Below are 12893 nucleotides of genomic sequence, written 5' to 3' on the forward strand. Positions count from 1 at the left end.
ACACTACATAATAACAATATTAATCAGTGTGAGGAGCAGCACATCATCATCAACAAATTTGTCATGGAAGGAAATGAAGAAATGGCAGTTCCATTAAATGCATATCAGCCATTCAGCCCCAGAGACCCAAATTATTATGTATATATATATATATATATATATATATATATATATATATATATATATATATATATATATATATATATATATATATATATATATATATATATATATATATATATATATATATATATAATATATAGATTGCTACCTACAGCCAATTGTGCAAATAGGACAAACCTATATAAAAGACACTACAGCTTTCCTTAACATGCTCAGAACGATCCAACTAGATACAAACATTGAATACTGGTTATGTACAGTTGATGTTGTGTCATTATACACATCAATTCCTCACAACGAAGGCCTTGAGGCATTTGAATGGAACCTACTTCGAGATGAAGAATGTGAAGCCAATAAAGTTTTTCTCATTGAACTGATGCACTTCGCGTTATACCATAGTTATTTCGAATGGAATAACAAATACTATAACCAATGCAATGGTACTTCAATGGGCTTTGGGGGGGCCCCCTCATATGCTAATTTGTTCATGTCGAAATTCGAACAAGACAACATCTTAAACAATACCAATTGGACAAACCATCTAGTGATATTCAAAAGATATATCGATGATCTATTTCTGATCTGGAAAGGAGAAAAATAACAGTTACTCGCCAACATCATGGAACTCAATCAATTGAACCCCATAATTAAATTCACTCACACCATGGACAAAGAAACAATTTCGTTCCTAGATGTACAAATCACTATCATCAACCAACAACTACAAACTCAAGTATACAAAAAGGCCACAGACCGCAAATCTAGTTTACTTTTCCAAAGTTTTCATCCTGAAACTTTAAAGAAACATCTTCCGACATCCCAATTCATTCCACTCAAAAGAATCACTTCTAACCCGCACATACTGGAAAAAACTATTGAAGAGCAACAACACCAATACCTGGCCCGTGGATATCCTCAAGAGATTCTTGAAGAATCATTCAAAAAAGTGGCGAAATACTCAAGAGAGTGTCTATTAACTTCTGCAGTACAAACTACAGAACAAAAAACAGTATGTGTACTAAAATTTTCGACAGCTGCCAAAAAAATCAAGAGAATCATCAACCACCATTGGGCACTTATCAAAGATGAACCAGACTTACAAAATCTGTATAGCGATCAATTAACTTTTGCGTTCAAAAGATCAAGAAATCTAAAGGAGGTTCTAACCACCAAAAAAGTCGACAAAACTCAACATAAAGGTATATCAAAATGCTTGAATTGCATACATTGCAATAACGTAATAACCGGAAACACATTCATGCATCCTTCGAAAGGCCACAAAAGAGATCTACAATACACAGGCACCTGCGATTCCAAAAATGTTATTTATGCTATCAAATGCCCATGAGGCAAAATATATGTTGGCCAGACAGAAAGGAAGATAAAAATAAGAATGTCAGAACATAAAAGCAACATCCGCACGAAGAACACGAAATCTGCTATAGCCACTCATTGGCTTGAAAACAATCATCAAATAGCACAACTCAAGTTTACCATACTGGAGATACTCCCACAAAGCTGGGACATGGATCCCGTAAAACAGCATTTACAGGCAGAATTTTTCTAGATCAAAAAACTCAATTCCCTCCAACCAACAGGGATAAATGATAGAATTGAATTTTCATGCTTTCTCTGATATTTTGGCACAACTTGGAACTCTGAGGTCCCTCCGCTCCCTCACCACATCTACTAGAGACTTAGGGCCAGATGTAGGTGGCCGAAAGTAGCCATTTACCGACCGGTAACGGCCGAATTCGTCCGTTACCGACCGATAAATGGCCATTGACATGTAGGGGCCCTTAAATTTGGCATTTTCGGTAATTTTACCGATTAGCTACATATAGCCAATCGGTAAAGTTACCGAATCGGTAATTTTACCGAATCGGTAAAATTACCGAAAATGCAAGATTGAAATGTGGGTAGCCAATTTTCCATTGGCACATGGCTTTCAGAATCGGTATTTTACCATGGAATACAAATCCATGGTAAAATACCGATTCCTGTGTACATGCACATCTGTGCATGTACACCTGTGCCATGTGACAGACAGACGTGCCCTTAGGGCATGTCTGTGTGCCACATTGCACACATGCCCGTTTTGGGGGTGCTAAAGGGTGTCAAAGTGACACCCCCTGCACCCTTGACAAATTCGGTATTTACCGATTCGGTAAATACCGAATCGGTATTTGAATTGAATCCTATGGGCTTCAAGGCCCATAGGATTCAATAGCAAATACCGATTCGGTATTTACAGAATCGGTAAATACCGATTTTTAAGGAATCCGTAAAAAATCCAGATGTTGGTACCTACATCCCATTTACCGATTTTGAAATACCGAATCGGTAAAATTTGGTAATATTCGGTATTTCAAAATCGGTAAATGTGATTTACCTACATCTGGCCCTTATTTGATTAAATATCATCAGCTAAGACTGTTAATCTGCTCTACCACCTACTTGTATTGCTTTACACCATCTGGGTACATTGTGAATTTATATATGTTTTTTGTAGTCTATGCCTACGATGCACATTATATGAAATTGATCATGAGTGAATACTTTTCACATCTATATTGTTCGCATCTTATATGTTAATACAGTCCGTCTCCACATAGTTTACGTTTTCTTTGACACTACAGTCTTCCTAATCAATTATGGGTATTGTTTCTGTCAGGGCCTGCTCCGCAGAATCCGATTGATAAACAAAGGGGTCCACCTCCTGATGTTACCAACACCCTGAATGTGTACACAGGGGGTTCGAACCATCAGGCGAGGGATAAATAATGAAAAGAGACCGGGGACGGGAAGGGGTCAGCAGGGACAAGGGATCTGAAACGACAGAGCATACGTTTATAACACCAATCAAATATCAAGGCTACTCTCAGTAATACTCTCTCAAACTCTGAATACCTTGCAGGGCTGTGCACTTTCCTCCAACAAGTTTAAATGAGATATCAGTTCAACTTCCTGAAAGGAAACACAATGGTTATCATAACATATAACACACAGGTGTAAGATCTAGCAGCAGTGTACCCTTTGTAATACACACCGTGTTATGCGGAGAAAGAACCTTTGTAATAGACCCCCCCCCGGGTAAAATGACTTGTTCCTCTAAATTAGTCTTTGAGATAATGCACAAGTCTATCATCCGGATTTATTCTAAAAGAGTTTGTGGTATAATCCCCCACGTTGTCACTCCATTAAGCACAGTACTGTCCCTTGAATTCGCATATGATATCTTTAAGCCCAAAAGATGCGATACGTTGGTGTACACTTATGTAGTAACAAGAGTCTTTTAAACCATATAACGGCAGTGTGTGGTTGCGACCACCACCATGCTCCGCTATTAGAATCTGATTCAGATCAAACAAAAACAACTAGCCGGCAGTAGGTAGTGGAATACCACTCTACTCCGGACATTGCAGGACAAGAAATGATCCTTCCACGGTAACTTGCAGCAGCCGCCGCCAAGCTCCGGGAACAGAAAACCCAGTAGAGCCGGGTTTGGAAATGGCACACACAAGACGGTGCTTTCCTTAGCCAAGGAAACAAAGTAGCAATTCTCACAATGCTGGCAAGCGCCCGTGAACAGGGCTCCCAGCTGATACAATGTTACAATGCCGGCAAGCGCCCGGACAGGGCTCCCAGCTGATACAATGTTACAAAGCCGGCAGTAGCCCGGACAGGGCTCCCAGCTGATACAATGTTGCAATACCTCAATGCCGGGAAATCGTGATCAGCGCTCTCACTTCACAAAACTCTGAAGCAGCTCGATAGACGCCGTCTTCTCCCAGGAACTCGAAAACACAAAGAAAGGACACAAAATTACGAGCAACTCTCTTCCTGGAAACACCTCCCTTATACTTCCTCCCTACAAGGATCATGGTAGATGTAGTTCCCTAAAGATTGGGTAGGCGCGGTGCTGCAGGAACCTGACAGTATGCCCTCCCTCCTAGCGCCTCCTAGGCCCCGGCTTGGCAGGATGTCTTCGGTGAAATGACCTAACAGCAACAGGAGCATGCACATTCGTAGATGGCTCCCAGGAGTCGTCCTCAGCCGAGTAACCCTTCCAGGCCACCAAGTACCACAATGTGCCCCTGCGACGTTTAGAGTCTTTTATGCAGCGTACCACATACTCCAGTCCATCGTTGCACAGCACTGGAGGAGGAGCCCTCCGTCGAGCAGACAAGGCCGGTTTCAATAAACTACAGTGAAAAACCGGGTGGATTCGAAGCGAGGCTGGAAGTTTCAGTTTATACGCCACAGGGTTCACCTGTTTCACAACAACGTACGGACCAATATATTTAGGATGGAACACCGAACGGAGTTTGAACCTGATGTTTTTGGTGGACAACCACACCCTGTCCCCCACCTGGTAAACAGGACCCACACCTCGATGCTTATCAGCCCATTTCTTGTACTCTTGTTTGGCTCGAACCAAATGTTTGGACACTTTCTTTTGGACCGCATGCAAACGTTGGACCGAACCCAACACCGAAGGTTGATTACCCACTTCTTCAGGAATGGTGATAGGCAAGGCCCGGGCATCGAATCCGTAATTAGCATAGAAAGGGGACACCCCCAACGAACTATGCCAGGCATTATTATAGGCAAATTCAGCTAGCCACAACAGGGACACCCAGGAATCATGAGCCTCAGTAGCATAGCATCGTAGATATTTCTTCAATGTCTGATTGAGCCTTTCAGTCTGACCATCTGTCTGGGGATGGAAACTGGTTGACAAAGAGGCTTTGATCTTCAACGCCAAACACCACGACTTCCAAAAGCTCGCAATGAACTGAGGTCCCCTGTCTGAAATGATGACTTCAGGAATCCCATGGAAACGGAAGACATTAGACAAAAGCAGCTGTGCTGTTTGACCAGCCGTGGGGAGGTTCCTACATGGTATAAAATGTCCCATTTTCGTGAGGCTGTCTACCACCACTAGCACAGCTGTATGTCCATGATCAGAAGGCAACCCTGTGATAAAGTCCATACTGATACTCTGCCATGGTTTCTTTGGGGTGGGCAATGGCATAAGTTTTCCCTTGCTCTGACTCTGCAATGTCTTGGCCCGTGCACACTCCTCACACTGACCCACCCAAAGTGTTACGTCTCTGGACAAGGTATCCCACCAGAACTGTCTTTGAACCAAGAGCACTGATTTCTTTATGCCTTGATGACCTGACATTGGTGAAGAGTGACACCACTCAAAAGCCTTTTTCCTGCTTTCCATGGTAGGCAAAAATAGTTTGTTTTCTACGAAGGGCAGACCACGGACGAGGGATCGTCTGGTGTCTTTGCTACTCCATGACCTCCAGGCAGCCTCGGTCTTTTGTCCCTTGATTGTCTCTAGGAAGACATCAGCATTAAGAACACAGATCACTTTACTAGGTTCAATGATGGCATCCATTGGAGGATCGGCCTTTACCTCCAATGTATCACCCAAGCGTGACAGAGTATCCGCCTTCCTGTTTTCGGCACCTGGGCGGAAGGTTATCAAAAAATTGTACTCCGCAAAAAACAGCATCCACCGCATCTGTCTCTGCGACAGATGTGTAGCTGTTCGCATGTATTGCAGATTACGGTGGTCCGAGAACACAGTCACTGGATGTATGGCCCCCCATAAATACTGTCGCCACTCCTGGAAGGCCTTTTTAATAGCAAGTAGTTCTTTTTCTGCTATGGTGTAGTTTTTCTCGGCTTGGCTCAGTTTTTTGGAGAGGTACGCTACTGGATGGAGTTGACCTGTTTGCACATGTCTCTGAGACAAAATAGCCCCAACTGCCTCATCCGAGGCATCAGCCTCCACAATATACGGCAATTCAGGTTGTGGATGAGCCAAAATGGGCGCGGTGACAAACGCCCTTTTGAGATGAGTGAAAGCATGCTCTGCTTCTTGCGACCAACCGTACACCACCCCTTTTCTTAGTAATCGAGAAAGAGGCGCAGCAATGCGCGAAAATCCATCAATAAACCTCCTGTAATAGTTCGCAAAACCCAGGAAACATTGGACTTCTTTCACTGTTTTCGGTGTGGGCCAGGATTGTACTGCTTGCACCTTTCTCTCTGCCATTTGCAACCCCTCTGGACATAGCATGACCCCCAGGAACTCCACAGTGGTTACTCCAAACTCACATTTACTAAGCTTGCAGAACAGATTGTTCTCTCTCAATCTCTGTAGGACCTGTGACACATGGTCGTGATGAATCCCTACATTACAAGAATATATCAAGATATCATCAATGTAAACAACCACACTGATGTCTACCAGATCCCTCAAAACATCATTCAGGAAGTATTGGAAAGCGGCCGGGGCGTTACACAATCCAAATGGCATAACAGTATATTCGAACAACCCATAGCATGTTTTAAAGGCCGTCTTCCATTCATCGCCCTCCCTCATTCTCACAAGGTGATACGCCCCCCGAAGATCTAACTTTGTGTAAATGCAGGCCTTCCTTACTTGATCTAACAGCACCGGAATAAGGGGAAGAGGGTACCGGTTACAGACAGTGTTTTTGTTCAGCATTCTGTAATCAACACAAGCCCTCAATTCACCATTAGCTTTCGCTATGAAAAATAAAGGAGAGGCTGCAGGGGACTTGGAAGGGCGGATGAAACCTATAGCTTGATAATGAGTTAGATACTCTTTGAGGTGAGTAGTTTCGGGCACAGATAAAGCATACACACGACAGGAGGGCATCAGGGCTCCTTCCACCATATCAATGCAACAGTCGTATGAACGATGGGGTGGTAGTTCATTAGCCAACTGTTCGCTAAATACATCCGCAAACGACTGATATGCACTAGGTAATGAAACCTCCTTTTCGGCCGCAGTAGCCACCTGAAAAGGAATAGACAGCTCTCTAGCCTGAGTAACCGGATGTGCTGACATATGTTCCTGACATACAGGTGAAAGAAACCTCAATTTCTTCTCTTTCCAATCAATATCTGGGTTATGGTAGGATAGCCAGGGCATGCCCAGAATCACCTCATATTGTGGAGCCTCGATTATGTTGAGGGTTAACCTGTCCTGGTGTTCCCCTTCGGGTAAGTCTATCACCAACAACACTTCTTCTGGTTGTTCAGTGATCTTCCCAGACTTTAAGGGTTTCCCATCCACCGCCCACACTTCTTCTGGGTGCATCCGGGGTATGCGTCTCAAGTTCAAAGATGTTACTAGTCCGCTGTCTATGAAGTTGCCCGTGGCCCCAGAGTCAATCATCACCAGAACTTGATGACCCCCTAACTGACTCACCAGACACATGGACAACACGATGTGGGATACCGAATCCTGAAGAACTTCACAAACCAAAGAAGGTAGCTTTAAGGGAGTCTGATCACCCCTTCCTTCATTATCTTTGTCATATGACTCGGTGCTAGATATGGCTAACCTTTTCTTAACCCAACTCCCTGTAGTCTTTGGCTTGGAGGGACATTCTCTCACATAATGTCCCTTTCTTCCGCAATACATGCACAGCCCCTGAGTTCTACGGGTTTCCTTTTCTTCTCTAGTTAAGGGAGCTCTCACTGCTCCTATCTCCATGGGTTCATGGCTCTCCCCTATTGATGATGGCCCCTTCTTGCTGAAATACTCTGGCCTAGGGGAACCTCTGTCCCATTTTCTCCTGTCCCCTGATCTTTCTGACATTCTACCATCGAGTCGTAAGGAAAGATTGATCATACCGGCACAGGTAGTCGGTTGGGGATCTATTTGCGCTATGACATCTTTCATCCCATCCCGTAGCCCTTGATAATAAATGGACATCTGTTTCTCTTCAGGCCAGGAAGACTCTGCCACCAATCTGTTAAATGACGTTAAGTATGTAATCAATTCATTACGTCCCTGTCTTAACTCCATCAATTCCCTGTCAGCCCTGAATGTGGTGGCCCGTCTATCGAACACCCTCTCAAACTCGGTCCTAAAGGCCCCCCAATCTGAAAGAATAGCATCATCTCTCCTTACCAGTGGGACAGCCCAGATTGCTGCATCCCCTATCATGTAGGAGATGGCGAACGCTACTCTAGAATGGTGGTTGGGAAAGGACGCGGGTTTGCAAGAAAAGTGCATCATGATTTGTGTAAGAAATATCTGCGTCTTGGATGAATCCCCCGAATACCTCTCAGGACTTGCCAACGGTATAGGGGGGGGTACCGTTACTTGGATACGGGGATTGAGCGTAGCAGCATCAAAAGGGTTACCAACTAACCTATCCACTCTTTCTCTCAAGGCGGTAGCCTCTGCTCTAGAAGCCGTAGCCTCAGCTCTAGAGGCCACTAACTCTTGTTGGACTATAACAAGCGCTTGCAACACTTCCTCTAGGGTAGCCATGTTTGTTCACCAATCGTATCAGGCGGAGCATATATCGTGGGCTCGTAATTCTGTCAGGGCCTGCTCCGCAGAATCCGATTGATGAACAAAGGGGTCCACCTCCTGATGTTACCAACACCCTGAATGTGTACACAGGGGGTTCGAACCATCAGGCGAGGGATAAATAATGAAAAGAGACCGGGGACGGGAAGGGGTCAGCAGGGACAAGGGATCTGAAACGACAGAGCATACGTTTATAACACCAATCAAATATCAAGGCTACTCTCAGTAATACTCTCTCAAACTCTGAATACCTTGCAGGGCTGTGCACTTTCCTCCAACAAGTTTAAATGAGATATCAGTTCAACTTCCTGAAAGGAAACACAATGGTTATCATAACATATAACACACAGGTGTAAGATCTAGCAGCAGTGTACCCTTTGTAATACACACCGTGTTATGCGGAGAAAGAACCTTTGTAATAGACCCCCCCCGGGTAAAATGACTTGTTCCTCTAAATTAGTCTTTGAGATAATGCACAAGTCTATCATCCGGATTTATTCTAAAAGAGTTTGTGGTATAATCCCCCACGTTGTCACTCCATTAAGCACAGTACTGTCCCTTGAATTCGCATATGATATCTTTAAGCCCAAAAGATGCGATACGTTGGTGTACACTTATGTAGTAACAAGAGTCTTTTAAACCATATAACGGCAGTGTGTGGTTGCGACCACCACCAAGCTCCGCTATTAGAATCTGATTCAGATCAAACAAAAACAACTAGCCGGCAGTAGGTAGTGGAATACCACTCTACTCCGGACATTGCAGGACAAGAAATGATCCTTCCACGGTAACTTGCAGCAGCCGCCGCCAAGCTCCGGGAACAGAAAACCCAGTAGAGCCGGGTTTGGAAATGGCACACACAAGACGGTGCTTTCCTTAGCCAAGGAAACAAAGTAGCAATTCTCACAATGCTGGCAAGCGCCCGTGAACAGGGCTCCCAGCTGATACAATGTTACAATGCCGGCAAGCGCCCGGACAGGGCTCCCAGCTGATACAATGTTACAAAGCCGGCAGTAGCCCGGACAGGGCTCCCAGCTGATACAATGTTGCAATACCTCAATGCCGGGAAATCGTGATCAGCGCTCTCACTTCACAAAACTCTGAAGCAGCTCGATAGACGCCGTCTTCTCCCAGGAACTCGAAAACACAAAGAAAGGACACAAAATTACGAGCACCTCTCTTCCTGGAAACACCTCCCTTATACTTCCTCCCTACAAGGATCATGGTAGATGTAGTTCCCTAAAGATTGGGTAGGCGCGGTGCTGCAGGAACCTGACAGTTTCTCCCATCCCGATCGATACAATGTTTGTTGCAGCGATCGCATTTGACATCGCTGTTGGTCTACTTCCTTGTTTACTTTCGTGTTACTATCACGTGATGTATATCTCCGACCTATCACCACACGCTGTTGAAACTTTAAGGTTCTCGAACCGCTTTTGATAAACGTACAATATTTCTGCCTTTGACTATCACATTGGCTTAACAGTATAGACTAATCACCTCGGTCAAATATACTGTTTAATATCACAGATAGATTTTTCTTTAGATTTCTTGATCTCCGGACACCACGTGATCAACCCACTAGGCTACAATACCCTTTCTGATTGGCTTCCCACCATACAGACCGGTTCCGTGCGTTACTCATTCAGTAAGTTCATTTACCTATCCTTTTTCCCTGTTTTTCTTCCTTTTTTTACCCGACTCACCGTTATAGCTTGACACTCTATGATAACCGTGTCTTACGCAGTCTAAATGTTATACTATTTATAACTTAAAAGGCTGATGATATTTCGCTACATTCGTTTGGTCACATGTAGTTTGCTCCACATCAACCTAGTAACGCTTTTGTTTACGAATTTGCTTATTTGATGAATAACAACATGTTAGGCTTTATACATGCAAGTAATGTCGTATCTAATTAAAGTATAATGTCATTTCAGTTGTTAATGGTTCGTTTGCTGACTGCTAAGGTCCTGTATGTTTTCATTTTGCAGGCCCCTGACGAAGGGTTACCCTCTTTAACCCGAAATGCATTGGGCATGAAGTAATGCTATCAAATGATTTAAATATGGAATGAATTTCTACAAACATTGTTGACAAGATAATTCAACTGAAAACGAATAAAAAATATATGATGATCTCAAGAATCACTTGACTGACTCATTTGAAATAAGACAACTAAGCTACGTTTAATGAGTGAAGAAACCCCAAGGTTTCATGTTAAATGTGAGCGTCCTTAGTGATCTCCACATCACATATTCTCTAAAATATCGAATTATTCTGTCATCTAGGATGAAAAATACAAATTATGGAGGAGTAAACCCAAGCAGTTCTAAAATTATGATAGTTAAAAGCAAAGTGATACTTTAAATACCAAATTGGTTGGTGCATCTACATTCTTCTTGGAATGTCCATCATGGGCCCCTGGCTGAACCGGTCCTACAAGGAAAGCGGTAGTGTTATGGAGCTTTCCCCTTTGTGCAGGAGAAGTGAAGGCCTGCAGACTGTAAAACAGAAAAGATATTGTAGAGTCAAGGAGAAGGATAGAAAGTAAGTTTCATGAGGCGTGTACCAAGACTCAGAGGCAGAGCAACAGCAATCATTTATTAAGACTTATGTGCGATTAACTGAGAAGAGAGAGCAATTTTACAACCGATCATTGGCAAGCAGCGCCACATATCGGGCTGATCAATCTCACAACTGTCATGACATTTACCAGTGCATGCATCATGTGATGATTTGACATCACACGTCTGTCTCCAGTTACAACAGGCCACCCTGACCACAACCACATCATAGAGGAGATCCACATTTGAGCCAGCCCACACATTCAGCAGCATTTCCTAAATCAACTCATCTCTTTTCAGTCCAGGAAGCTGAGTACACCTCTCTGAATCATTATTTCATCATCATGTTGGTTTCCCTTTTAAATTGAAAACTTCCTTATTCTGGCTGTTGAGGTAGTCCCTCCCCACGTCCTTCCATCCTACTGGCTCCGAGTAACAAATCAGTCCGAATCTGTCCCAACCCAGATGAGAGAGAAAGAACTAAAGTGCACTGTTGTTGATGACCAAGAAGAGAAAAAGAATTTGAGTATTTTCTGTAGATTTGTGTTTGTTAACTAAATTGACTGGTCTGGTCTCCGAAGAACCAGAAAAAAGGAGAAGACCCTGCAAGTAAATTTCACTTAGTGTGAAAGGGCCAATCACCATCAGGAAAAATCATGATCACCCATCAGGCCCCAAACATTGCAAGTGATTGAAATCAAGTTTACAAATTAGTTGAACACCCTCCCTCACAGTCTGCCACTACTTGAATCATCAGTCATCACTCCCAATCACTCAATAATATATCACTCATTGGAGCAATAGTTACCTGTTCCAATCCAAGCATGGTGATACATCAATCAATCAATCAATCAGTGCTTGTTAAGCATCGCTACACACATGTGAGGTTCTAAAGGCACTTGGGGGAGGGGTGGCAAGTCAAAGTGGGCACGGTGGACCATTTAAAGAGCCAGGTCTTGACATCCTTCCTGAGTTTCAGCAGAGACGGGGAGAGCCTGAAGTTCCAGGATTTGGCTGTGATGTAGGAGAAGGATCTTCCTCCAGTCTGGATTTTGAAGATCCGATGGGCGGTGGCAAGGGCTAGTTGGGCCGAGCGGAGGTGTCTGGTGGGTGCGTGGAATGTGAGGTGGTGGTTCAGGTATGCTCGTATGAAGTGGAGGGCTTTATAGGCGTAAGTGAGGAGCTTAAAGGTGACTCTTCTGTTGACTGTAAGCCAGTGGAGTTCTGGTAGGTGTTAAGAGATGTGGCCGTGGCGGGGGAGGTTGAGGACCAATCTGGCTGTGGTGTTCTGCATGTTCTTAAGCTTTCTGAGGAGTTTCTGGGTGGTGCCTGCATAGAGTGGATTGCTGTAGTCAATTCTGCTGCTGATGAGTGCATGGGTGACCGTCTTCACTGGACTCAGTGGGGATCCATCTGAAGGTTTTCTAAAGCAGGCGAAGAGTGTGAAAGCATGATGAGATGACGGCATTGATCTGGTGGTTCATGGTCAGCGAGGAGTCCAGGATGATGCTGAGGTTTCGTGCCTGGTCAGTGGGTGTGTGGGGGGTCGTAGCTCAGCAGGCCCATAGGAGTTGTCCCATGCAGAGTTGTTGTTCCACAGGATGAAGACTTGAGCTTGAGGCAGCTGACTCTCTCCTAGGTGGGGCGGCCTTCATCACATTGTGAAAGTTATTTCTGGTGGTAGTGAGCTAATTGGTGAGGGAGAGTATCTGCTTGGTGTCATTGGCATGGGAAACAATGTTGAGCCCGTGGCTCCTGACGATGGCTACGAGCAGGCAATGTCGATTTTGAAAAGCGTGTGGCTCAGGGAGGAGCCCTGAGGCACT

General features: G+C 44.2%; 1 pseudogene; it reads left to right on the forward strand.

Moving 5' to 3' along the window:
* The first annotated feature begins 742 nt into the window (after positions 1 to 742).
* LOC147751471 (uncharacterized) lies at positions 743 to 1759 on the forward strand (annotated as a pseudogene).
* The last annotated feature ends 11134 nt before the right edge of the window (positions 1760 to 12893 follow it).

This window comes from Lissotriton vulgaris, chromosome 1_1 (assembly GCF_964263255.1).
Source record: "Lissotriton vulgaris chromosome 1_1, aLisVul1.2, whole genome shotgun sequence".
NCBI classification, from domain to species: Eukaryota; Metazoa; Chordata; class Amphibia; order Caudata; family Salamandridae; genus Lissotriton; species Lissotriton vulgaris.